Source organism: Puma concolor, chromosome E4, assembly GCF_028749965.1.
Source record: "Puma concolor isolate L17-30 chromosome E4, mPumCon1.1.hap2, whole genome shotgun sequence".
In the NCBI taxonomy this organism is placed as follows: domain Eukaryota; kingdom Metazoa; phylum Chordata; class Mammalia; order Carnivora; family Felidae; genus Puma; species Puma concolor.
Genome location: NC_141683.1, coordinates 10,945,507 through 10,962,401, shown reverse-complemented (window position 1 = coordinate 10,962,401; position 16,895 = coordinate 10,945,507). Strand labels below are relative to the sequence as shown.

At 45.2% G+C, this 16,895-nt stretch overlaps 1 long non-coding RNA gene across 1 annotated transcript; it reads right to left on the bottom strand.

The window, feature by feature from the left end:
- Positions 1-13,327: 13,327 nt before the first annotated feature.
- On the bottom strand, positions 13,328-16,325 carry LOC147572464 (uncharacterized). The gene is made up of 3 exons (XR_015246022.1): positions 15,622-16,325; positions 14,501-14,722; positions 13,328-13,706 (listed from the first exon to the last, which is right to left on the bottom strand). It is a non-coding gene; the product is annotated as an uncharacterized LOC147572464 (long non-coding RNA).
- Positions 16,326-16,895: the final 570 nt, after the last annotated feature.

The following is a 16,895-nucleotide window of genomic DNA, read 5'->3' as shown; positions in this document are numbered from 1 at the left end:
TGCTACGTGTGGAGCCTGCTTAAGATTCTCTCTGTGTCCCACTTCCCCTTCCTCACTTGCATGCGCACTCTCTCTCTCTCTCTCTCTCTCTCAAACAAATTAAAAAAAAATGAGTTTTAATTAGGAAGGGATGTTGAATTTGTCAAAGAATTTTTAGCATCTCTAGAAACAATCACGTGGATTTTTTCCTTTATACCCTTATACATATCATTAAAAGGATAAATCATATTAATATGGTTTCTAATATTTAATCTTTGAATTCCTGGGATAAACCTCATTTGTTCATGGTATATTATCTTTATTATTTTATTAATATGGTTCCACTAAAAGTTTTTAAGATTTTTCCACCAATGTTTGTAAGTCGTGTTAGTCTAGTCTGTAACTTTCATTTTCTTTTCTTTTTCTTTTTTTTTTTTTTTTTTGGTGCTAGTTTAATCAGGTTTAGATATGCTGTACTTGCTTCATAAAAAGAATTTGGAAGTTTTCCTTCATTTTGTATGCTCTGAAGCAACGTATACTATAAAATGCATAGTTCTGACTAATTTAGTTATTTTTAACTCTAATGAGGTTATTTCATGATAAATTTTCACTGAGTTTCCCCAGGCACACCCACCTCATCTATTGCTGTGTTCAACAGGATTTTTTTTAAAGGTAATGATCATGTTCACTCTTATGTGGATCCTGAGAAACTTACCAGAAGACCATGGGGGAGGGGAAGGAAAAAAAAAAGGTTAAAGAGGGAGGGAGCCAAAACATAAGAGACTCTTAAAAACTGAGAATAAACTGAGGGTTGATGGGAGGTGGGAGGGAGGGGGGGGTGGGTGATGGGCATTGAGGAGGGCACCTGTGGGGATGAGCACTGGGTGTTGTATGGAAACCAATTTGACAATAAATTTCATATTTAAAAAAAATAAAAAAATTAAAAAAAAATTTTTTAAAAGGTAATATCAAAGCAAAGGTTTGGGCCAGCTAGCACGATTTTTAATGTCAGAGATGAGCTCTGAGCAGTGGAGATACAGGTCTAACTTGGAAGAGGGTCTCTTCCTTCTCACACAACCTGGAGATCTACCTTTAGTTTTCTGACACCATTGTTTTACAAGAATCCGTGTTAAGTCTCACCTGGTCGACTTACGAGTTATATAATCTTGGTTTGTCTCTTAGCCTCCTGGGCCTTTTGCCAAGGTTTGAATAAAATACCATTCCTGAGGAAAACGTTGTGAACTGAAAAAAATATATGCAATGTCAGTTATTATTAGGGCTTGTGTTGGGAAAACAGAGCCCTGGTCTGTATCACTTTGAGTCAGCTATTTCACTTCTGGAAATTTCAGCTTTCACTGCTTGTTACATAGAAATAGTAGGCTATTATGATTTAACACAAATAAGCACGAGCACAATGTCTGACACAGAGTAAGTACTCAATAAAAGCAATAAATGGTTGTTGCTGCTGTTGTCTCGATCCCCCACGTCCTGGTGACTTCCCAGGACGCTGCTCCCACACATGGGCTCTTTGCTGGCGGCACTGGTGGGAGCCTACGGCAGAGCTTTACCAGGACACCAACACACATCCTTTCCCCTTATCACTTGTGGATGCCCCAACTCACCTCCTGGAGATCAGCTTGTGGGGTGGTGAACGCTTAAAGCAGTGAGCAGGTACCGGGAAAGAAACACCAAGCGATGCTCACATATCTCACTTGGATACAGATGGTAACAAACAGGTATTCTTCAGAGCTTAGAAATAAACTCAGCCCATTCCCCATGCCTCCCCTTGTGCCCAAATTGGCCAGCTCTGCTTGCCTTTATAGGAACACACACACACACACACACACACACAAAGCAGAGGATCTCCATCCTCTATCCTCTCTTCCTGCCTGACGTGCAGAGACTGGTGAAGAAGCCCAGGCTCTGAGGGGCAGGAAATGGAAACTATGAGAAGAAAAGGCAGCTAATGGAAGAAGGAAGGCGGTTCAGATGGATTTTTAATTTGTACGATAATTCCTTAAGAGAAAGGAGACCGAGGGAGAAGCCTGGGCTCCAGAGGAAGCAGAAGAAAGAGAAAACCTGCCGCCAGCAGGTGCACACGCTTTCCCACGCTCTCTTCCAGTTCTAGGTGCGGGGTACAGCCTGAGACGTTGTCACTAACGTATAAGATATGACCCAGATGTGGAAGTCTTCCTTCATCATAAACCAGGGAAATGTAGTAAAACAAAACAAAACAAAACAAAACAAAACAAAAAGAGAAAAAAAAAAAAACAGAAAAAACCCAGCAATAAGAGTTATACAGGAAGGTGTTTCCGTTTTCAACACTTGATTTCAAAACACAAAGCAAATTAAGTTTATTTGACAACAGCTTTGTTATTACACTTTGCTGATGGCAAGTGGCTTATTACACTTTATTATGCTTACACTAGATTGCAGCCAGGCTAGTGTGAGCCGGGGTCCCCAGCGGCCCCAGGTCTTTGTGTTCACAGGGAACCTTTCCATACACACCCCAGCTGTTCTCTGGACTCTTTCTATCCCCAGCGGAAGACTGCCTGGATTTTCAGCAGATGTGGTAAGAAGGACAGTCCCTGGGAGCCTGCAAGTACTATCCAGCTGTTATGAGTTAGCTGCTTCTCTGGAACTAGATTCTGAGCACCCTGGAGGCACAAATACCACTCCTGTGTCCTCTTTCTGCCCACTGCCCATCACGACACAGGTTGAGCACCTCATGTAGACTGCACCTAGGGTATACTGCACATCAGGTACTATTGGACGCATGTAATGTATATTGCATGTAGCTTGCACGTCACTGGCAATGTCCATACTGTGTGATACCTATAGCCTGGGGGCACACAGTGTGTAATGCCCCTAGAGTACAAGGCACTTAGAGTTTAAGGCACCTGGCACCATATAAGGTGATTGTTTCTCATTTCACAGGTTGTGATGCGGGCACCACCCCCACTAAGCTTTATCTTCCTCTATCGGTATGCAAATTCCATGTCAAGATCTTTTACTATTTTTTTTAACTAGATGCAGCCTTCACCAGCAACTCGCCCTCCTTTCACTCTTTTTTTATTTTTATTTATTTTTGAGAGAGAGACAGATAGACAGAGCACGAGCAGGGGAGGGGCAGAGAGAAAGAGAGAGAGGGAGGGAGACACAGATTCCAAAGCAGGCTCCAGGCTCCGAGCCGGCAACACAGAGCCGGACATGGGGCTCGAACCCACAAACATGAGAATACGACCTGAGCCGAAGTCAGACGCTCAACCGACTGAGCCACCCAGGCGCCCCTCCTTTCACTGTCTTAAGGGCAGTTCTTCAGGGGCCTCAAACAGCCAAACAAAAACCCCAGTAACGTTTTCCAGTACCTTGCCCCCTGTCACCCTCCCCTGCCTGCTGGTGCAGCACCATTTGGTAAATGCGGTTTCTCTCCCGTTGTTAACACTCAGAGAGCACAGGGGTGGGATTCCTTCACCTCCTGGCCCCCCGCGGCCTGGCCCCTGGGGCACACACCCAGAGGGCAGCTGCTACTCGGTGAAGTCGCTCTTTAAAAGCTCCCCTCTGCCCTTTGTCTCTGTGCCGCGTGGCCTGCCAGCAGTGATGTCCAAGGTCTCCACTTGGCAGCCGGGGCCTGTGAGGTCATCTTCTCAGGGAGCGCGGTTTCCTTCAGCATTTAGACTCTCTGGCTGCCACTCAATGTTTACAAATCACATCAACCTGTGAGGGCCGCGGTATCGAAGAACATGGGCCTCGCTGGCACCAAGGGAAGTGTGGACAGGTTCTGGGGGGATGAGGGAAGCAGGGAGCCAGCGGCAGGCCGGTGGGGATACCTGCGTGTGAGGCGCTCGCTCCGGCTCTTGGCAGGACATCAAGTCCCGGAAAGGAGCAGAATGACCCAACATGTTCGTCATGTTCGGTCTAGTCCGTGCTGTGGCTCGGAGGGCAGAGGGAGCTGTCTGTTCACAGGCCAGGGTGTGCAAAGCCCCCATGCGGCCCATGCGTGTGCACGGCCATCCACGATGACATCCATGCAAGAGGAGGAACCCCTGGGGTAAGGCGACACCTTGTAGGGCGGGAGGGGGTGGAAATATGCACCACAAATCAGTCTTGCTCGTAGACACGCGAGAAGGGTGGTTCTAAATGGAATTGTAGGTTGTAGATTGTAGATTGCATAGGATGCTCTTCAGTGGAATGTTCTAACAGTCTTCTGAGTCCAGCGAGCTCACAAATTCCATTCGCACGACGACTCAAGTGTGCACACCCACACGAGACACAAGTCCTTGTTTTGTCTGTAAGTAGTAGGGTTTCTTTCCTGAGGGCTCACGGGCCCCTTAGAGAGGGGGAAATAACGCAGAGCCCTTTAGGCCTCAAAACTAGCCATGTCTGATCATTTAAACAACCTCTTTAGTGAACGCTTGGGTCACATGCTAAGCCCTTGGCTCCCTCTGCCTTCTGCCTCCCTCCGTGGAAGGTGGTATCTTCAGAGGTGGTGGCTGGGCCATGATGCTGCCTTATGGCAGAGAGGAGAACTATGGGTCTTCCGGCTTCTCTACTTCCTAGAGAATCTGACTGCTCCCCCTCTTGCTGCCATTGGCGCACAAGTATTCGTACCGGGTTGTGCAGTCGGCTCCCTGGGGACTATTCCAGGTTCTGATCCTGACATATAGGAACCAGGATGGCACCTGCACACTAAGGCTTAAAGTCTCCTGTCATCTGACCATGCAGCCTGGCGAAGCTGACCTTGATGGGCTGTACCTGGGCCAGGATAGATCTGCCTTGTCTCAGAGAGCCGGTAGGGAGCAGACCAGGAGCTCCTTCTCGCCCTCAGTGTCTCCTCTCTCCCCCTACTCTCCCTCCCCACCTCTCTCTATCTTATAGCTCCTGCTTTCTGGGCCGCACAAACTTAAATATCCTGGAACACGAGTTTAAGCCCCGAAGAAAGTCAGAACAACGCAGACTGACACAGTGATCATCTAGTCCAGTGGTATCCCAACACAACTTACAGACACTCGCTTTGAGATAATAATAATCGAATTTGGAAGCCCCGTTATGGCAGACGGATGACACAGAGCCAGCCGGTTGAGGCAGGCAGGGAGGGACCAGAACTTAGAGGATATGAACCCCAGGACTTCCCAGGTATTACCTATGAAAAACACCGACCTTTTTCAAATCCGACATCTCCTAGATAGAGAAGTTGAGCTTAATGAATGCAAGTAAATTGTCACGCAGGTAGCAAATAGCAGAGCCTCGACTCAAAACCTTTCTCTGAACTTCCCACTCTACACGCATTTAGGTTCCCCAAAACCTTAACCTGATCACAAGGACCATGTGCTCCTGATGTGCAATGACAAACCCACATTCTGATGCTCCAGAGGCGGTGGATTTCATTGGCAAGAAACAATTCACTGTTGAAAACAAATATTCTAACAGCCACGCTTCACTGCGTAGTGAGTGAGAACTTCAAACATGTTTCAGTCTGGCTAGCCTTCACTTAATGACTTCCTCATGTCTGGCCCTTATGAGGCATCCCCATAAAGCTTCCTTGAAGCATAGAGTCATGACAAAGTCACAGAGACATAACCAGGCACTGCCTCCTAAATGCTGTTTAACCTGGGTCTATTCTGACTAATATACTACAGAGAAGTGAGTGGAGAAACCTCAGGATGGTTAGTGGTCTATTTTACACACCAGCTGCAGAAAAGCTAACCCGAGGTTTACGGAGCAGAGGACCCCATCGGTGACTTTAGGCCGTGATTAATGCCCTTCCGAAACGACACACAAGGAAGCGAACTGGGGGGAGACATCGAAGATAACTTCTTTAAAAAAGTGTCAGGTGCTTCTGTTCCCCTATCGAGCAGCTGGCATTTGAAACTTCCAAGCACAAGCCATTGCTGGCTGGGGGTAATGGGAATCAGTGGGCCATTTATTGTATGGCCCATGACTTGTAAACACATCTTGCCACTACGTGTGTTCGGGCAATTACTGGGCAATTACACCTGCAAACTACCCAGCAATTACAGATGGAGTCTCAAGTGAGCTGTCATTTGGGAAGCGGTGGCTGCTTCCCCATTTCACTGGCATCATCACATCCTCTTGGGAAGACCAAATGCCATTAGAAGCCAAGAGGTAGGTGATCCATTTATAGAACAGCTGAATTACTGAAGGCAGATGGCTCCTAATCTGAGATGGTTCAAAGCAGTTCTTCCTGAGGTAAGAGGAAAGCCATAAGTGACCAAAGAACCGTGTCTGAAAATGCCTAAGTCCTGGTGCACATGTGGGGTGAACATTTATGCAACAAGTGTCTACCAAGTATAGGGCAAAAAAACAACACTTACAGAAGATCTGTCAGGCTCTGGGTACTGTGCTGAGTGTTTCGTATCTATTTTCTCATTTAATCTTCCCAACTAGCCTGGGGGGGGGGGGGTGGGAGACGTAATCATCTTGATTTTACACCTCCCGCAGCTCAGAAAGGTAAAAGAATGAGCCCGTGTCGCCTCTTTGCTAATGAATGGTTGAGCTGGGACATTCGCCCACATCTTCTACCTGCAGATCCTGTGTTTATCCTTTTTCATGTTCCTCATAGAGGGGGACGGAGGAGAATTTAAAGATGGAATTTTAGCCTTCCCGGAGGTTACTGAGAGTAAAATGATTCTAGAACAATTAAAAGTAACCCATGACCCAGGACAACAACTACAAGGTGGATTCAAGACAATGCTCCAAGGGCAGAGAGAGCTAAAGATATATGGTCTGTACATGCACAGGTAATCTAGAAGCACATCCTAAACGGATGTGAGTTTTGAGCCAAGTTCTAAAAAACATGAATGACTATTTTTAGCCTCATCTGCACAAGTGTTAGGTTCTGTAGGTTGTGTTAGGTTGCTGGGGTTCCATCAGCCTACCTCTATGCCTATTCGGAGAGGAGTTGGAAATACACTTCTACTCTTGAAAACGTGATGTGCCAGAAATCACTGGCAGGTGGAATCATATTTTAACTGAACATCAGCTGCTCAAGAAAAACTTTGGTTAGGGACCTGATTCGAGGTGTTCCCCAATATCTTTTCTTTTCCTTATCGTTTTAGAGAACAGTGCAAAGCGAAGAGATATTATTATGAACAGTTATCGAGTTCTGTGTAAGCTCTGCCCATCTGGAGACCAGTAGACCAGTAGATCAGGCATAAATGGTAGACATTTGTAGCAGCCTTAACAATTCAAACACGAACTCGTTGCTGGCCCTAGAAAGGAACAATTGCTAAGAACAGGAATCCAGTTTCTACGGGTGTGAAGAATCTTCAAAGGTCAGTTGAGAACTTTCTTGTCAATATCAGGTAGTAGAGCAGCTGACTGGGGTAAGGAAAAAGAAGGGATAAAGAAAGAGACCTGGTTGTCTCTGTTACCAGCAAGTTGGCTCATCACTCCACACTATTCTCATTTACCTAATTCATATAATACAATGTATTTGTATGTGAAATATATGCAAAAGTACTTTGTCAGCTCAAGAAATCCTTTAGTCACACTGTGCTGTTAATACCCTGGATCCTTGCTGTACGATCCCAGATCAGTGAAATTCACATATTCTTGTAAAAGATCAAATACTTTCTCATTTATGATGAAAAATAACTATAATCCAGGAATAACGTATCATTTAAAATAATGGATCAGTACTCACAATAAAAAAATATCTTGAGGGACGCCTGGGTGGCTCAGTTGGTTAGGTGCTAGACTCTTGATTTAGGTTCACGTCGTGATCTCACGGTTCGTGGGATTGAGCCTTGTGTTGGCCTCTGCCCTGGCAGTGCAGAGCCTGTTTGGGATTCTCTCTCTCTCTCTCTCTCTCTACCCACCCCTGCTCATGCTCACTCTCTCTCTCTCAAAAAAAAATAAACTTTAAACAATATTTTCACATATCTATTAAAGTTTCTAAGTGGTTATCCTGCTCTAGAAAATAGCTGTTATTCACAATGAAAAGATCTAACTTGCCACCCAGGTGACATGGTAACTACACTTGTGACTAGAGCATAACGCATAGCGTTGTTGAATCACTACGTTGCACACTTGAAATTAACGTAACATTGTGTGTCAACTATACTTCAATTAAACAAGTAAATATTGAATCATTCAGCTACATTGAGAATGATCATTGATATTCTTCCTACAAATAAGCTTAGATTTCTACCCTTAGGCTTAAACGCATGTCGAGATTTTTATCCAAACAAACTGAAAAATATTTGACGAACAATTGCATACTTTAAAAGTTCTGAGATGAGGAGTGCGTGGGTGGCTCAGTTAGTTAAGCATCAGACGTGGGCTCAGGTCATGATCTCGTGGTTTGTGAGTTCAAGCCCCATGTCGGGCTTTGGTGCTGACAGCTCGGAGCCTGGAGCCTGCTTCCGGTTCTGTGTCTCCCTCTCTCTCTGCCCTTCCCCCTCTTGCTCTCTCTCTCTCTCTCTCTCTCTCTCAAAAATAAACATTAAAAAAACTACAAAAATTATACATAAAAGTTCTGAAATGAAAAATTGTCTTTGTCATTTTGTGACTTCTAATTAAGTATTTCACCACTGATTGGGCAAAGAGACTTCTGGTCAACAAATTATAAGTCTTCTTTATATTAAAAAACAAAAAACAAAAACCTCAGTCAATTGCTGTAAAAAATCATGATAATATAAAAAAAGGTAATAATACAAAATTATTTTTTGAGTGTTTAAAAGAAAAGATCCAATTCAATGAGCTCGAAAGCATGGTACTCAAAGAGTCTAGACCATGGCAGTGTAAAAACCTTAAAATTTTCTTTATTTGCATTTTTCTATCAGTTGAATGAAGGTGTTATCACTGACTTGGCTAAGTACCATTGGTAAGTAGTTTAGCGGTTCTGTACCACTGGCAACACACCTATAAAATATCCTAATTAGTTCCCTTGGAATAGAATAAAAAAAAAATGAGATAGTATTTGTTGTTACTGACCCTAGGGTATCTCAGACAAAAGAACTACATAAGACCCAATTCTGATGTCTTCAAGGGTAATGACGATGTTCAACATTATACCTTTTTATCTTTATTTTCTTCCAACAAGGTTATGTTCAATTTTCAACTGACACACCGGTGTGAGCAATGCCAGCTCACCCTCTCCTCCCATGCGGTTGAGGAGGGTTGCAGAGTTGAGCCTATTTTGTGGTGAGGCAGGGGGTGATACATCAACTGAGTGCCCTTTTGCCCTCTTCCTTGATCCAGCCCCCGTACCTGTTGTTCTGTGAATCACTTTCAAACCCAATTAACCAGAACCTGATAAATGCATCCTCAGCAACCAGACAGTGAGAGCAGTACCTTGGAGTCCAACTTGATGTTCAGCCCTCCAGGGTGGTACCCAAAGTGAAGACTGGATCCCAGACATCCTACCTCCAATAAACCAAGCTGGGAAGCAACACGTAGAATATGTAGGTGCGAGGGCCAGCAGATCGGGGGAGGTTGCTCAAGCACAGTGATTAGACTTTGTTGCTTTCGCAAGAGAAGCAAAGACCCACGGGAATAAAGAGAGTAAACAACTGAAGGAAAGGCTACCCATAGTTGATGGGGAGACCAGGGGTGCAGCCCAGCGGAAGTTCAGGGATTACTAGCAATTTTCTCCAAATTAGACTTTGGGATGCTTTAAGCAAATGAAAGTGGCAATTTGCTGTTGCTATATATGTTTCTTAAAGTCTACGTTTATTATCATCATGCCCAGTTTATTTCCATTGCATAGCTCATGTAGGAAATACCCAAGTTAAGAACAGAATTGAAAATCCCAGCATAAGAATGCTTGGAGAGGGAGACCCATGAAGGTCAAGTGCCTGCAGACGTCCATCTAGGGGGTTTATGGCTCTGAGGACCTACTTCTCATTCCAGGAGCCTCACAACTGGAGGAGGAGGCTTCCGAGCCCAAGGGATCCAGAAGCTCTAGGTGTTCACATCTTTATGGGTAAAAATGCCAACCTTTTTCTCCACCTCCTGAAACCCTTGCTTCCCTGCGTCACACCTGCCTGTAAGAGGGGAGGAAATGGTGAAGGTAAAAATCATCCCAGGCCATTTGTAGCTCTTGGTCTCCAACCCACAGATTTGCTGAGCATGCAATGACACCGTTTCTATCCCTTCTTGGGAGTGCCTGACTCCAGCTATCTGAGAATGTCATGTTGAATATTTGTCTCAGTTTGGGTCTCTCCTCACCTGTAGAAGGATATATGGAGACAGAAATTAGGGAACAAGTGGTTTATTTGGAAGGAGATTGCAAAATATCAGTGGGAAGTGGGGACTGGGGGTGTAAGATTGAAAAAAGAAGGTAGCCAATAAAGAGTAACGAAGTAAGTTACCACTCAACTGAAGTTCAATCCTGTGGGAGAATTCCATGGATCGCTCATTTCAGAGGATAACCCCCCCCCCCCAGATGTCCAGAGGTGTGGGAGAAATACAGTATTAATATACTAACTCCACTGGTATAGGTTAAAAGCTCTTGTGAGGACGGCTCAGTCAGTTAAGCATCCAACTCTTGATTTCAGCTCACATTATGATCTCACAGTTTTGAGTTCAAGCCCCACATTGGGCTCTGCACTGACAGCCCAGAGCCTGCTTGGGATTCTCTCTCTCCTTCTCCCTCTGTCCCTCCCCTGCACACATGCATGCACTCGTGCACCCTCTCTCTCAAGAACAAATAAATAAACATTTAAAAAGAAAAAAAAAAGCTCTCGTGAGGGGAACATTAATTCCCTGGTATTTCTGACCTGTGGCGTAGGTGGCAAAACCAGTTTCTTTGCAAAGAAATGCAAAGGCTGGTGGTTGAAAGGTGGCCCTTGCTCACTGAGGTGGGACGGGCAGGAGAGGTAGGTCTAGGCACTAATAATTTCTGTCCCAGCACGACAGTTCCTCACTACTTCCTGCCCTACAGCCTATCTGTGACGACCAGCTGCATTGATGATTTCTGCTTGGGCGCTCCTCCTATAATGATGGCTGACATAGGAGAAGGCTTCTTCCCCACTAGGGTTATAATTTACCAGGAGGCTCCCCAACGTGTGGGCACCTTCTCAGTCTTCTTAGAAAACCTATGTCCAAGGATCTCAGCGCAGGTTTTCTAGACTGGGTTAAATGGGCTAAACTTTTATGGCACCAACCAAGGTTCCAAATGAAATCGTGCCTGCTGCTGAAAACCACCTGGGGTCCCGGACACAGAAGGCATCAAGGTGAGCTGTTAACTCACCTAGTGATTCTCTGAGGTAAGCTGGCAGCGTCTCTCCTCTTCTTTTCTAGGATCTAAATCCCAGTTTCCCAGGCCTGGTCCTTGGTCTCCAAGTCCACGTAGCTATCCTCCACCCTGGAGTCCAAGAAACACTGTGTCGGGACTCCGGGGGTGGGCATGCTGTTTAGACCTCCATATGCCCGCATTGCTTTGTATCACTCTCCAATCACGCTATGGTCTTCTGAACGATTGTTCTGCTGTTCCTATGTCTTTGTGCTTACTTACCAAATACGACCTCTGACACCCAAGGAGGGTCAGTAGCTGTAAGCTAAATTGACATGCCAGAAAAGCCAGAAGCATGCGGTCTCAGGGTTCCACCCCAAATCCTTGTGGTTCGGGACTACAGCTGATGCCTCTCTTTCACCTCAACGCGACAGCCACCCCCCGCATGATCACTCTGAATGCTGCCAACGTTTTGAGGAAACAAGTGGGGAAAGGCCACTTGGATTTGAAGCTTTTGGTTATGACATGAGAAGGACAGATGTCAGCCGGATCAGGCATGAAGGCGGAAAATAGCACTGTGGTCTTCTCCACACAGACAAGAGGAGGATGTGAGGGGGGAGCCAGCCTGGAGCCCTCTGGAAGCTCCAGGTTTCTTACTGCTCTGTGTCCGTGAACTTCAGGGGACACCTCTATGGACCAACATGGCATGGACGAGACAATAGCGGCCAAAGACCTGGTGCTCGGGACCCAGATTTGGAAGGAAACTTGGGATCATCAGGTCTACTTGTTTCACTTTCCAGTTGAGAACACGGAGGCCCATAGACGGACAGTAAACACACTCAACATACTCAAGGTCATATAATGGTTGGTAACCCACCACAGGGAAACGCTTGCTTTGGGAGATGCTTGCAGGTTGGCAGGTCTCTCCTTTAAGGGAAGACCCGTCAAAGGTCTACATCCCCTAAATACATATCTAATGTGTCATATAATCTCAGAGTATCATTTTCCTAGGTATGTACATGTAAGTTACACGTACATTACAAAGCTTGTAACTTGCTCAAAGACATCCCTGAGACTAATCTCTCTCTGTCTCTCTGTCTCTCTCTTATCCATCTCCTACTGAGGAATGCGACACCCAAAATGGGTATGTTCTCTATCTTTGGGGATATTGATGGCTTAACAGCCAAGAGCAGACACAGCATTCAGGAGACAGTACAAAGCAGAGTATGATTAAATGCTGAAACAGGTAGTCGGTGCTAGAGAAACTCAGAGGTAGGTGAGCTTCCTGGTGGCTGAAGTGAGCAGAGAGGCGTCGCAAGGAGGCAAAGGTGTCAGCCTAGGAAGCTTCTGCTTCTACAGAGGCAGGGGCAGAAATGAATTCCTTCTGATACCACAGGCACAGGAATGGGAGGAGGGCAAAACCTACCACTCCCGTCTCCAGGTCAGACAAAACCAGGGCTACCAGGCAAGAGACAGGGTTGAAGCGACCTTGCCGGCCGCAACTCTGTTCTCCAGCGGGAAGAATCAGGCTGTGTGTATTGCAAGTTTAAAAAGTAACTTCGTACCTGCTCATGACCTCAGGCAGAGGATTAATTAATGCAGAACTATAAAATACAGCCCTCAGTTCCTGAAAGGGTTCTGTTAGATAGCAATTCTCAACGTGTATGACACTGGGTTTAGAAACTTCATGAAGATTTATAGAAAGTGTAAAACACGGCTACAACTATTAAACGAGAAAATCTAAAACCCGAGAATGAGTGGCAGGGGAGAATGGAGGAATTATAAATCTGCCAAATGTCTGAGTAAACATCATATTGGAAGACAAATTGAAAACATCTGACTGTGAAAAACCGTGGCCACGGAGTGGATTTGACAAGCTCTTGGTTAAGACAGTACTGGTACAGGAAGTTGAGACCCACGACGTTCGATGGGTCTGTCTTTCTGCCAAATTCCCCCCGTCCAGAAAGGATTGTTTTTCTTAGTAGACCAGATGGATTGGTGAAGAAAGGGCTGTCTGTAAATTAAACATAAAATAAACATCAAATAATAAAATGTAAAGACCGTATATAAACATCTGGACAAAATGTTAAAAAAAAAAAAAAAGCAGGCAATCTACTGTATATAATTCCAGATATGGAGTCGTTTAGATGATTGACAGAATTCTCATTTATTTCTAAGCATTGGGTATTTTATGGACGTGACTTCCATTAGACCACATTTCTTCATGAATATCTGCCCTGCGTAATTTTCATCCTGGTAATATTTCCCCATTTTGGAACAGCAGCCAAGGGGTCAAAAGAGCCTTCTTTTGGAAAATGTGTTTTGTCTTTAGCAGGACAGCCATGATGATGCCAAATGACAAGGAGAGGCTGCTCCATGTGAGGACGGTTAACTCTCTCTCTTCTAGTCTGGACTAGCTGTCTTTGTGGCCACCTCCGACTTTGCTCAGTTATTAGCTGTCCTTAAGAACACGTTAGCAGCACAGAGGAGTGTCTCTTTCCTGTCCAGTCCATCAGATCCTGAAGTTCTAGAGATCGTAACAGAGAGACATGGCGTATCAGTGCATTGCCTCCTTCTTTTCCTGGATATCATATTGAATTGACAAATTTAAAGACAGAGTGAGAGAACATCTGAGGGGTAACTGTTACATAGCCATCTCAAGGGAAATGGCTTGTCCTAAAGTGAGGCAGAAATATCTAAATATCCTATTTAAATCACTTTGGAAATTTCGAGCTGTCAATCCCAAAGGGGGAAATGATGGATGTCCTCATCATACAGGCGCGTATAACTCAGCCACCTGAGTAATGGACAGATGGACAGACACACATCTACACAGATGAGAACATCAAGGATTGCTGATGCACAGTGACTCATCTCGACACAAACCTAATTAGAAGCAAAGGTAGGGCTAGAACTCAGACCTCTTAATTTTTAATGCATCTCTTTGCTGCACTGTGCTTTTGGATTAGCTGGCATAAATCCATCAGAACTCCAAAATGGTTTGAACTATTTGAAATGACACATTTCCTTCCTTTGCTGTCTCTGCCCCACCCAGGTTGTCCTACAGCTCAGAGCTGATCACTGCATTTCCTTTTGCAAAAACCTACAGCGGCTCCTTATTTCCCACCAAGGGGGCTTGCAAAGCTCCGCGACGTGCTTCCCGCTGTCATTCCACGCTTTCCAACGCCTGGTCACTTGGAGTGTTTTCCAGCCTAATCAAACCACCCGCTGCCACACTTCCTCTTCCACCCCCTGAACCTCTGCTCACATCCCCTCCCCCCCCCCCCCCCCCCCCCGCCCCGGAGAAACCTCCCCACACACCAGGCTTCCCTGTGAAAATTCCACTCGTCCTTTAAGGCCAGATCACACGCTGTCTCCTTTGGGAAGCCTTCCAGGAGACCCAGCTGTCTGGGACTGCTTCTCTTTCACTTTGCCGGTTTCTCTGCATCAGCTTGTATCACTGTCTGCCACCTGCTCCTCCAAAAGTCCTTTGAGGGAAAATCCCTCTTACTCATCACTGCAACTCCAGAGCTTTGGACAGTGCTAGACACAGAGTAGGTGCTCAGTTAAAACATACTCTTGAATAAATAAATGTGTTGGTTTATTAACATTATAATAGCTCCAACCTCTTCCACTCCAGAATCGGTGTATTCACATGAAAATAATCCAAATATGCTACATCAGTGAATAGATCAAGTAATTAGCCAATTGTCCATTTTTTCTTTTTTAATTACAAACTTGTTTTGCACGATGTCGGCATAACGCTGGCCTCTCGGCAGAACTTTCAGCAACTGGAAATGTAAAGTCAACTTCAAACCCAAGAGCAACACACATCGTCTTTGGTAGAAACATATACAATTCCGTAGTAAATTCCCCCGGTTATATTACATGGTCACACTTTGTCACTATTCATTTATTTCGATGACTCCACGATGCCACAAGAAATGTCCTACTCCAGACCTTCTCCCGTGGCTTTATATACAGTATCTGCTTCCTAAATCGTTCGTTAAACATTTACATCGATAAATGCGCTTTGAATGTTAATGAAGAATAGTGTGGGGAAGAAAGTACTAGCTGGAGAAGGGGGCTGTGGAGGGTCGGAGGGGTGTGTTCCTAATATGCGGTTATGGTGCAACCAAGTTCAGCGGCTATCTGGGGAGGCAAAATTATCCTCTTGGTTTTTACAGTTAATACCACCTATATGTGGCAAGCAACCACACTCCCTTCCTGAACTGCAGCATAAGTCCTGCAGAGACAGTACCTCGGGATCAGAGATTGGTCCCTTACATAGGACACGTTCAAGGTGAAAGGCAAGGTCCGTGTAGCCCAGCTCAGGCTGGTCCTGCTCTTTCTCTCTGTTTCTCCGTTCTGACGATCTTACTACAATACCAGGAGTCTGGCTTGGGCATCGTTCTTGTTTTCCACCAGGATTTCATACTCACAGACGAGCTCACAAAGTCCCAAGGCGTCATCTTTCAGTGAAGCCCATCTAATCCTCCTCCCGAAGTAATCCGAATCTTAGGGACTCTTTGAAAAGGCCAAAACAATTGGGAGTTTTTCGATCCATCTTTCCAGGAGGCACATTTTGAACATGGAAACCGGGCTGGGGGAGGCTCCGGAGGGGAGGGTTTGTGGGCAGAGGGCGCTCCACTGATCTGTTGCCCCACACCGGAGGGGCGTGAGGAGTGTAACTGAAGACGTGGCTGTCACTTCTGAAAGGCCGCCAAGGTCTGTGTCATCACTGGCCTTCTAGACTGCTGTTCTGCCTCATCCAAAGAACTGCTCTCTCCACGGGGCTTGTAAAAGCAGGGCTTTCATGCACACTTTCCTCCCAAGTTGGGCCGGCCAGCTACACTGCATTAAATCAGTTGTGATCCAAGCTGATTCTGCTTTAAAATGACTTCCAATTAGCATGCAGCAACATGGTAGAAGATTTCCAAATAGATCAATTAAATAGCCGCATTGTGAAGAAATCATTTCCCGTGGGTCTCATTTTTTTGCCCTTCGTGTGTTGGGAAAAAAAATTTTTTTTCCTGTAAAAGATGACTCCTCTGTAAAATATGAAACGATCTGATTAAAATGTTGCTTTCAAATGCTGCATTTGGAGCTGAGGGAGATTTTTCCTTTTAATTCTTCTCTGGCTGACAGTCCTTATCCGCCAGACTTTGAATCGTAAGACTCACCTTGTCACCCTGACCCCTTTCTCCCAGGAGAATGCACACAGCACAGGTTATTATAAGCTAAACGTGTATACGGGTAGTTGAAGGATTACAAAATACCCTCAGTCAATTGTTTAGGATCCAAAGAATAGAAACAACGTATATATATTCCTCCCGATGTGTGTGTGCCCTGGCACTCCCCAGCTACTATGAATAAATATTGTTACTTTTTCCAAAATCTCTCAAAAGATTTCTCTAATAACTCTCTTATTTATTATCAAAAACTAAACACTAACACATTGTGAGCCTTTAAATGAAATTTCTTTTTGGTGCCTGGGTGACTCAGTTGGTTAAGCATCTGACTTCGGCTCAGGTCATGGTGGGTTCGAGCCCCGCGTCGGGCTCTGTGCGGACAGCCCAGAGCCTGGAACCTGCTTCGGATTCCGTGTCTCCCCCTCTCTGCCCCTCCGCCGCTCGCACTCTGTCTCTCTCTCAAAAATAAACATTAAAAAAAAAAAGGAAACGTCTTCTTTAGGATTATTAGCACATTCTGATTT